The sequence below is a fragment of the Polyodon spathula genome, chromosome 3, assembly GCF_017654505.1.
Source record: "Polyodon spathula isolate WHYD16114869_AA chromosome 3, ASM1765450v1, whole genome shotgun sequence".
Taxonomy (NCBI): domain Eukaryota; kingdom Metazoa; phylum Chordata; class Actinopteri; order Acipenseriformes; family Polyodontidae; genus Polyodon; species Polyodon spathula.
Window position 1 is genome coordinate 66,901,016 of NC_054536.1, and position 11,944 is coordinate 66,912,959.

Here is an 11,944-nt window from a genome sequence, read left to right on the forward strand (position 1 = left end):
CTTAATTTCATTGTTTCATGTGAGAGGGAAATATGTATGTGATAATTGCTTTACTTGTGGTTTTCTGTACCCTATGCTGAGGCTCATTTTTATATTGTGTGCGTGTGTATATAATGTTTTTTTTTTTTATTTGGTATGGTCAAGCCAGGCTATTTTTAAAGCTTTAGATTAAAAAAAAAAAAAAAAAGTGTTTAAATGTAGAAACCCTTTATATACAGTTTTTTTGTTAAACAAAAATAAAATGCTTAAGAGTCGCATTTTCTCTATACTTTTAAAAGAGTTTAAAATCTATTGGATATATATTTTCAGTTTTCAGCTTCGGACGTGCTTCATTTCCTACATGAAATGGTAGAGCCTCCAACTGTAATGTGAACAATTAGATTTTTGACTTACAGATTTGTTACAGTTTTAAGGTCTACAGGGCAGAGGTGGAAAGTGGGTATACGCACAGGCCCTGTTTTGTGGACATCATCTAGCAAGGTAACAACCTAGCAACCTTTCTCTTATTTTGCGCTGCATTGAAGAATGCTGCCTGGTGCTTTTTAGTCATTTCCCCTTAAAATACCATTGCCTCTTGCTTTTGAAATCTTCAACAAATGAGGATTTACACCTGCTGCATTTCAGTCAAAGTAAAAGAAAAATGTTAGTTTGGTTCTACCCCAGAGAAGTGCTTTTGTTATAAAATTAAACATAAATGCCAGTATTGAGAGGGAGGGGGAGAGGGGGATAGCATTTTGCTATAGGAATAGACTATTTATATTACAGAACTTAGGCACTGTTCAAAGTAAAATGGTAATGGTTTCCAAGAAGTCATGTACCACATTACTATTGTACAGCTCTTATTTATATAAATGATACTTTAGGTTTGTTTTGTTTGGATACATAAGATAAATAGTAACTAAAATCCTATATATAGGGGGGAGGGAACAGATCTATAGTAATACAAATAAATTGTTAATTAGACCTAATCACAATTTGAGCACAAAGTTCAGACCTAATACTGGCTTTTTTCTTTCTCTCCCTAACTTTTAGTTTGTATATGCAGACAGTATTTAGTTTGGATTTGTTTTTTTATACATATTTTAGGACCATTTTAAGATTAAATTGTAGAATTAAACGCATTGCACAATGACAAGTCGACTTGTTTGTAGTTCATTTCTGGTTCACGTGTCACAATGTTGGAACCATTCTGCTTGTGGTCTGTATACATCTTCCATTCATAGTTGTAATAAAAATTAAAAAAAAGTTGGTTGAGTTCCATTCATGTTATATAATCTTATATTTGTTGGTCTTGTCCACCCCCTCGTCCATTAATAGCCAATTCAATTGAAGACCTTCACTTAAGCCAGACTGGCCTTGTTGCTTGATAACGTTCAGGTTTTAAATGTCAATTTAAATGATGGTCCCCTGTATTATGTACTGTACTAGAAAACCATTCGGCTTCTAGCCTAACCCAAGTCAATTTACATGAAGTTGAGTTAGGTTAGAAGATGTTTTACAGTACATAATACAATGATGTTTATATATATATATATATATATATATAATTTTTATATATATATATATATATATATATATATATATATATATATATATATATATATATATATATATATATATAATATAATATATATATAATATAAACCTGTGACACTGATTGAGAATCACATAATACCAACTACTGTATAAAGACCACATATCAAAGCATGTGGTCGGTTTAAAGCACTGCAGCAGTGGCACTATGAAAACCAAAGAATACAGATGTGCACTAAACAGTAAAACGCTAACTCTGTGTACTGTCTATGCAACTGTAACTTAGTCACGTGACTGCCATAATAGAGTTCAAATTATTTCATGATAAGCAACACATTTAGAATGAAGGCCCTGCAAATATAAAGTCACTACCTCACTGTTTCTGATATATTAGGCTTTGGTATATTTCTTGTGCGACACCCATGAACAAATTCTAAAGTAGAGAATCACAGAAGTCACATGATTGTTCCCCACAGTTTCCACAACTTGAAGTTGCCAGTAAAATTGTTTGAGATAGTAGCAGTAATGGCAGGTTGACAAATTAATACAAGCTCCCTCTATCGGGATGCTTAACTACATACAGTAGCGACTACTTGTACAACTGCAAGGCTTGCAACAATTGGTACATGATGTTGTTACTGAATATGGAGTTGTGGATATGCCCACTCGTATTAACCAGACCTCACTAATAACCAGACAAGTGTATCAGTTTTTTTTTATTTTATTTTATTTATTATATACCCTTTTAAAATTACTGTATTGCTTATTGATAGCTTGTTAAAAAAAAAAAAAAAAAAAAACACCAAAATTACAACACACAGAAACAATCGGCAAAAAATATTGCATTTGATGGATTTTGAATGTGGCAAAAAGAGCTACAGCATTTTCTTAATACCTGTAGTTTGAGGTGAAGGAGTAAGTTCAGTTTCCAAGACTGGTTCTCTTTGTTTATAGCTGCAAAAGGTGTTTCATACATTTTAAAACTAGTCCATGCATGCATGGAAGGCACAATGTGGACATTTTTTTCTCTCCATAATTTAAGCATTTAGCCCTTTATTATATTGTAGATTTGCTCTTGATCAAATTTATGTTGTTACCAAGAACAGTAACCAAGATAACTTTGTGCAAGTCACAGATGTACATACTGTAACAGTTACTAACAATCCACATAATCTAGGGCCATTTTTATACTACCAAAATATTCCATAGTATTTATTTAATACTGTCACTTCCCATTGATGAAATCCTGCAATAGTCATAAAAATCTATTGCGATACATAAAAACAATTTAAAAAAAGGTACAGTATTTGATATGGTAGTAAGACGAGCTATAAAAGCTTTGTATGAATGTGGCAGGCTGGCGAGTGGATAGAGACCCAGAGACAGACTTCAGTTCAAAACAAATACTACTTTTATTATAAATAAACACAAAAATGAAAGGGCACAAGGGCCAAAACAAAGCAATTTAAACACAAAAAAGATAAAAAGCAAAACTTACAAAAATAACAATTTCCAGGCTGGGCAATGCCTTCACTGGATTCAAACTTTCTAAACAACCAAAAAAAAAACCAACCTGCTTCCTCAGCTCCCTCCCTCCAAATGAGAAGCAGAGGCCTCCTTTTATATCAGGTGGCTGGGCGCTGATTGATCGTTAATCAACCTAATCAACTAATCAACCCCAGCCACCTGAACATAATAAACCCAGGCAGGTAGGGGAAGTTAACCCCATCCCTGCCAATTTTAAAGGGCAGAGCTTTGCTCTGCCACACACCTCCCCCCATGTACAACGTACACCGGCCGCAATCGGCCAACTCCCCCCCTCCCCCCAAGAGTCCAATTATGTCCCTTGGGTGGGCTGTTATGGTGGGTGGTGGTGGGCGGGGTTGATGTCGGAGCCCCCAAGCCTTCTTTGGTTGAGGGGGCCCCGAATCTCCAAGGTAGCACGGCGACGGCGGCCCGGCTCCCTCTGGTGGCGGAGGCGGCGGCGGCGGCCCGGCTCCCTCTGGTGGCGGAGGCGGCCCGGCTCCCTCTGGTGGCGGCGGCGGCCCGGCTCCCTCTGGTGGCGGAGGCGGCCCGGCTCCCTCTGGTGGCGGAGGCGGCGGCCCGGCTCCCTCTGGTGGCGGAGGCGGCGGCGGCGGCGGCTCCCTCTGGTGGCGGAGGGAGCGACGGCGGCCCGGCTCCTGGCTCTGGGAGCGCGGCGGGCTGGCTCTGGGAGCGACGGCGGCTCCTCCCTCTCTGGCTCTGGGAGCGACGGCGGCTCCTCACCCCTCTCTGGCTCTGGGAGCGACGGCGGCTGCTCCCCCCTCTCTGGCTCTGGGAGCGACGGCGGCTGCCCCCCCCTCTCTGGCTCTGGGAGCGACGGCAGCTCCTCCTCCCCCTCTGGCTCTGGGAGCGACGGCGGCTCCTCACCCCTCTCTGGCTCTGGGGGAGCGACGGCGGATCCTCCCCCCTCTCTGGCTCTGGGAGCGACGGCGGCTCCTGGGAGCGACGGCCCTCTCTGGCTCTGGGAGCGACGGCGGCTCCTCACCCCTCTCTTGCTCTGGGGGCGACGGCGGCTCCTCCTCCCTCTCTGGCTCTGGGGGCGACGGCGGCTCCTCCCCCCTCTCTGGCTCTGGGAGCGACGGCAGCTCCTCACCCCTCTCTGGCTCTGGGAGCGACGGCGGCTCCTCACCCCTCTCTGGCTCTGGGAGCGACGGCGGCTCCTCACCCCTCTCTGGCTCTGGGGGCGACGGCGGCTCCTCACCCCTCTCTGGCTCTGGGAGCGACGGAGGCTCCTCACCCCTCTCTGGCTCTGGGAGCGACGGCGGCTCACCCCTCTCTGGCTCTCGGGAAGGCGGCTCACCCCTCTTTATTGGAGTGACCGGGGCATCTCCCATGTCTACCGCCAGGTAATTAACCACCATGAGGGCAACCTCTGGGAAGGAGGCCGGGTGGTGCTGTTCCTCCCACTGTTCCCACCTCTCCCCATCTCGACGCCACAGCGTGTTGATAACTATGGGGAGATCGTGGACGAGGTCTGCCTCAGGGTGCATCAACCAGTCCCAGATCTCCTGGGACGGTGGTGAAGGTGGTGGTGCTGGAGGTAGTGGGGTGGCCCCTGATGCCCGGGGTGAACACGACACCTCTTCCTGGGCCTGGTTGTAGGGGCATCCTGCCCAGTTGTGGCCGTCCTCCTCACACCGGCCACACTAGTTTGCCGGTGGCACGTCTGGGCAGAACCGCCAACGATGGTCCTCCTTCCCGCACCAGGAACACCAGGGGAAGAGGCTGGCCGGGTCCTCCAGCGGTGGCTGCAGCAGCTTACATTTCTTCAGCTGCTGCTGCTTTTCCTGCCTTTGCCGCTGTCTGCTCTTTCCCATTTTTTTTTTTTTTTTTTTCAAAAAAAAAAAAAAAAAATTATCCCAAAAATTCCACAAAACAAAACAAAAATACTGCTCTGAGCCTCTAGGTTGCGCTATCCCACTTCTGACACCAAATGTGGCAGGCTGGCGAGTGGATAGAGGCCCAGAGACAGACTTCAGTTCAAACAAATATACTTTTATTATAAATAAACACAAAATGAAAGGGCACAAGGGCCAAAACAAAGCAATTTAAACACAAAAAAGATAAAAAGCAAAACTTACAAAAATAACAGTTTCCAGGCTGGGCAATGCCTTCACTGGATTCAAACTTTCTAAACAACCAAAAAAAAAAACCAACCTGCTTCCTCAGCTCCCTCCCTCCAAATGAGAAGCAGAGGCCTCCTTTTATATCAGGTGGCTGGGCGCTGATTGATCGTTAATCAACCTAATCAACTAATCAACCCCAGCCACCTGAACATAATAAACCCAGGCAGGTAGGGGAAGTTAACCCCATCCCTGCCAATTTAAAGGGCAGAGCTTTGCTCTGCCACAATGAATTACTTACTTAAAACCTTAATAAATAAGGGTTTTGTTCATAACATTTGTGAAATATGTTTCAGTAACAACAGAATTACTGCTTAAATTTGTTGTGCTGCATATCTATTTTACTACCACTTGCCAGTAATAAAACTGTCCATGAAATGTTGTTATTGCATCCTGGCACCTAATCCTGTGTTGTAAATCAGATTCTCAGTTTATTTAATTTAAAAATTCCTCATACAGCACTGGAAGTTATTGTGTTACCCCAAATACAAATACAGTCCGCATAGCCGACCCTATAAAATTTTGATTGCAATGACAATTGAGTGTGATGCATATCTGATTATTTCATTTTGGCCTGTTCCAACCCTTGTCTGTTTTTCAGGGAACACAAAAAAAATACAATGTCAAAAATACATATCTGAAAGGACCATTTTAAAATAAACAGGCTTCCATTTAAATGTACTGTAGTTGGTACAGTGTTATATTTATTTGAATTCAGAACGATATGATTCTGAAAATATTACTTGCCAAAAGAGACAACTGTGGACACTCTGACTGTAATACAGTACATAGTTTTACACTCGGTACGTTTTGTAGCAGTATGTAAAAATTCCCCATTAATGACCCTACAGGAAAATGAAAAAAAATGTTACCCATGCACACACCTGCATAAAATATAAGGAAATGCAATTTAGCAAAATATTCAGAAAAAAGTATCCAAGTCTGTATTCAAAATTGCAGAACTATATGCTGATTGATAAGGCCTTATTGTCACAGTTCACTTGCAAATGAACATGCACAAAAGCAACTAAAGATCAGAGTCGCATTCACTTTGTTGTTGCTGCACAATAGATGGACTGATCTGACTAAACGCGTTCAAAAAAGCGTGGGCACCCGACTAGAACACTAAAATCTATTATTTTACATTTGACAATTGTATTTGTTTTACCCGAAACATTACTGCATATATATATATATTATATATTATATATATATATATATATATATATATATATATATATATATATATATATACAGCTCTGGAAAAAATTGAGACCACTGTAAAATTATCAGTTTCTCTGGTTTTACTATTTATAGGTATGTGTTTGGGTAAAATTAACATTTTTGTTTTATTCTATAAACTACTGACAACATTTCTCCCAAATTCCAAATAAAAATATTGTCATTTAGAGCATTTATTTGCAGAAAATGACAACTGGTCAAAATAACAAAAAAGATGCAGTGTTGTCAGACCTCGAATAATGCAAAGAAAATAAGTTCAGATTCATTTTTAAACAACACAATACTAATGTTTTAACTTAGGAAGAGTTCAGAAATCAATATTTGGTGGAATAACCCTGATTTTCAAGCACAGCTTTCATGCATCTTGGCATGCTCTCCACCAGTCTTTCACATTGATGTTGGGTGACTTTATGCCACTCCTGGCACAAAAATTCAAGCAGCTCGGCTTTGTTTGATGGCTTGTGACCATCCATCTTCCTCTTGATCACATTCCAGAGGTTTTCAATGGGGTTCAGGTCTGGAGATTGGGCTGGCCATGACAGGGTCTTGATCTGGTGGTCCTCCATCCACACCTTGATTGACCTGGCTGTGTGGCATGGAGCATTGTCCTGCTGGAAAAACCAATCCTCAGAGTTGGGGAACATTGTCAGAGCAGAAGGAAGCAAGTGTTGTTTAAAAATGAATCTGAACTTGTTCATACCTATAAATAGTAAAACCAGAGAAACTGATAATTTTGCAGTGGTCTCTTAATTTTTTCCAGAGCTGTATGTGTATATGTATATATATATATATATATATATATATATATATATATATATATATATATATATATATATATATATATATATAAAATTAATTTTATTTTTAATACAAGGACGGTAAAATACAGCTGACGTATCTGAGACTCGTATAACTTGAGTACTGGCTGACTAGATTTCAAAAATACTGAAGAAAGCTACCAAAGAACCAAGTTCCGCATAACCGCTTGGATTTTAAAGTCCTGGTTCACACTTTTAAGGGACAACACATGTTACGGCAGCTTCATCTGGAATTTAAATAATGAATGAAGTAACATAACAAAAGACCCCACAATGTAGGGCCATTGCTCTTGTGTACATTGAGGAGTACCCAATATACCTTAACAAATCACTCACCTTTAGAGAACACACTGCTTTCAAGTCAACTTGGGTTCCTTGTTTAAACAAAAAGTTTGAGAACCAGAGATGGTTTAAAACAACTATGTTCCTCTTTGGGCATCAAAAATAAACACTGAAAAGTTCCAGACCTACTTTTATGTACTGCCAACAAATACAAAATACAATTTTATACAAAAAGGTCACATACATTTGTTGTGGTTTGTAGAGACTAATTTATATATTTACTCCAGTATTTAGATTTTATCCCCCTCGGCTTTTAATTTGACTGAACTGTCACTGAAAGAGACAAATGTTAGATACTGTAACCTTTGAATATATAAAACCATCCAGTATCCATGTTAGTGTCTAAAACGTCTGTCTAGTAGCAGCATTTAAACAGAAAAAGTGATTATATGCATTAGGAGTTTGAAGTCCTTAAGCGCTACTTTAGATCACATATAAAAATAAAACTGTACTTATCATATAACTTTGTTAAGCTCAGTTTTTCATAAGTTCTGATAATATCCCCAAAACTGTTGATTACGAAAGCAGTCAATAACTTGGAAAGAAACACTTGTTTTCAAATGGATATGTCTCAAGTCCAGTATATTCAGTGCCTTAGGCTGGAGGGGATGATCAATCCACCTCTTGGAAGAAACACATTCTGCTGGTCTCAGATCCATTCTTACTGTCCTGAGTGTGGAGAAAAGTAATCCCCTGTCCTGAACACAGGGGGAGGCTCTTGCTGTGGCTGCTGTCTAGAGGTTGTTTTCTACGGTGGGATGTTATTATATTTAAAAAAAAAATAATAATCCTACTGGAAATACATATGTTATGGACTAACTTATTTCTGGAATACATAAAAGCTTATTTCAAACCCCATTACAAAAAGGATGAACATAATCATTTTACTCGTACAGGTGTTAAACATTCGATTTGACCCTATTAAAGTTGGTATTAAATATTCTATTTGACCCTTCTAAAGTTGGTATTAAATATTCGATTTGACCCTTCTAAAGTTGGTATTAAATATTCTATTTGACCCTCCTAAAGCTGGTATTAAATATTCGATTTGACCCTTCTAAAGTTGGTATTAAATATTCGATTTGACCCTTCTAAAGTTGGTATTAAATATTCGATTTGACCCTTCTAAAGTTGGTATTAAATATTCGATTTGACCCTTCTAAAGTTGGTATTAAATATTCGATTTGACCCTTCTAAAGTTGGTATTAAATATTCGATTTGACCCTTCCTAAAGTTGGTATTAAATATTCGATTTGACCCTTCTAAAGTTGGTATTAAATATTCGATTTGACCCTCCTAAAGTTGGTATTAAATATTCGATTTGACCCTTCTAAAGTTGGTATTAAATATTCGATTTGACCCTTCTAAAGCTGGTATTAAATATTCGATTTGACCCTTCTAAAGTTGGTATTAAATATTCGATTTGACCCTTCTAAAGTTGGTATTAAATATTCGATTTGACCCTTCTAAAGTTGGTATTAAATATTCTATTTGACCCTCCTAAAGTTGGTATTTCTAGAAATGTTCACCAATAATCGCATGGGATGTCTTCCAAACAGTTCCCTTTATAATATTTTGTTTACATTGCAAATCTGACCAAACACCACCACCAGATTATTTTGTATACATCATACTGTGTGATCAGATCGTTTGTGTTGTTCCTGAACAAGCATGGGCAAAAACAAGTGTTTGGGTTTAAAAGCAGAAAAAAAAACAAAAAAAAAAACCCAACACCAAATGTAATTAAGACAGAGTACTAACTTAAATTATGAAATAACTAGTGATATTTTTACTAAATGGGAGAGTACTTACATTAAGAAATGCTGGGACAGTAATGGTGCAAAATATCTTTTTGAAGGCACTGGGAAATGCTCCAAGGTCAGATTCTGCTTGTGTCACCTGTTCCTCCATCACAGTCACATTATGACCAACCATTTTAACAAAGGCCTGAATAAGAATTAAACACATATTTAATTTAATCCACATTAAAGTCTCTGTATCCCAATGTATCAATGCATTACATAAGACATGGTCTGTAGGGAATTATGCTTCTGTAAATGTATACACACAGGTCACAGAACTCAGGTTTACATTATTTTCTTGTATTCTGCAGCCTATATATTTTGTAGAACACATTTAACTGTTTAAAATAAAAGCAATAATTCTCAAGCATTGTTGGTGCAAGCTGGTGCTGAAAATGTGACATTGTCTGCCCTTCATAAAGAACTAGAGAAACAACAATTTGTAATTCACTACCTTTCTTCATGTCCCAGGCTGCAATTCAAGTCACAATTCATGTGATACATGTCAATGGAATAAAGGGCCAGATTTACCAAGTGATTCAATAGTCTAGGTACACATTACGATTTTCTCTGCATTTAATATATATCACAGAATGAAAAGTGAAAAAATAAACTTGCATCCAGCTTATCAATTTTTGTATATATCTTTCTCATTTCTTCAGACTTTCTGTGAATTTGAGGTAGACTGTCGTTCACAACCTGAGAGGTATCATTTCGAATCTGGAAGAAAAAGGGGAAGAAAAAAAAGATCAGCAGGAAGAAACAGCATTATCCAAACACTGATCTGGTTTTGTGACCATGGTGAGAATTATTATCCTGCCATTGGGTGAGCTGTTTAAGAAAGGTTACTGATAGATTACAGCCAGCTACTTGTAATCTGTTATGTTATTATTTGTGTTTTGTTTTTTCCTCATAGATCTGTATTCTAATTAAATTAAAAAAACAAGAAAATTGATACCAAAGCCCTAGTTATGGCCTCTACCTTGTCCCTAATACAGTCCCTTTATTTTGTCTTCAAAATTTTCTCAACAAACAACAATGGTTAAATCCTTTTTTCCATCTTTCTAAGCAGACACATTAAACTATGTACAGTAGAAGGCTATTATGTTTGTACTTTGTCATTTACCTACTTTATATGCATCAGTATGAGACACCTGCCACAGAACCAAACAAAGAACATAATACCATATAATTAGGTTTGTACATCCATTGCTTACTCGAATTGATATTGCCTGTGTACCAAAAGGAGACTAACTTCAGTTGTATGCAATACATGTGCAGGTGAATTTCCTTTGCCAAAGTAACTACTCATTATTATTATTATTATTTAGTCTTTCAGAAGAGTGATTTACAGACTTGGGGATGAACTAACTGCTGCTGCAAAGCCACTTGGTTTTACGTCTCACTGGAAGGACTGTCGGTTATGATTTATTATTTTTTATTTCTTAGCAGGCGTTACACCATCAGCCTCCTCCTCCAGTTCAAATTTCAAAAGATAGTTTCACTTTCACTAAAAATTAAAGTTACCTACCATGTCAAGCATTCCAACAAACTCGTCCACTCTGGTAAGCATTTCCTCCAGGCTCTTCTCTAGACTTTCAACCTGTAAAAAAAAAAAATAAATAAAGCAGGTATCACAATTACAATGCTTAGTTACAAAAACAGGACTATGTGTTTTAAACAGCTTTGCAATAAACGAGCAAGGCAATTCACCAGCCTTCCTAATTTGCCACCACGCCTTCCCAATCTGTTCAGTCAACGTGCTAATATCGAAGCAATTTTAATAACCGGTTTCATTAACCTCTTGCAACAAAACAAAAAAAATAAAAATAAAGTTAGCAACATTTTACTTGTGAGACACAAGTCCCGTGTACCTTATATAGAGCTAAATTAACCTGCTAAAAATGAAAAGGTAATGCATTGTAGTCTGGAATAATTCGAGAGCATAAGAAGGTGCACAGTGGCTTTATAAAAAAGGCAATAATCGCCCACCTCCTCTCCTACATTGGCTTTGATGTACGAAGAGTAGCTTTTGCAGAATGTTCCAGCAGTCTGTCTGGACCCCCGTCCTCCTGCAGGACTGCAGCGCTGAAGCTGTGACTGTGGGAGATGTTGCCGCTACTCAACCCTTCACTAATTACTGATCCGCTGCTGTCACTCTGGGAAACATTACCGCTGTCTCTGCTCACATCGGTTGCCGACTCCTCTTCGTCCAGCCGTTGCTCCATTTTTAATGTTCTTTCTATACCGTCAGCTGATTTTCAATCACGTGGGGAACCAGACGGCGACCAGATGGCCCGACATATTTGAAGCACCGTTGCATGTTTGCCCACAAAGACCAGAAAGGGGTAGCTTGAGGCACAGTAAGACATCAGTGGCAACCTAGGATATTCTTTCTCCTGTTGCTGAAGACATTTCATAGAGACCTAAAACATCTTCATGTGGCATCAGATCCTGATCCACATAGCGAAGGCAGATTGACTCTTGGTCAGTGCCAGATGTATCTTGTGTTCCGACACAATCGCTGAATATTGCAGCAGTG

General features: G+C 39.3%; 1 pseudogene; it reads right to left on the bottom strand.

The window, feature by feature from the left end:
- Positions 1 to 8,261: 8,261 nt before the first annotated feature.
- Positions 8,262 to 11,734, bottom strand: LOC121309263 (annotated as a pseudogene).
- Between the last annotated feature and the right edge of the window lie 210 nt (positions 11,735 to 11,944).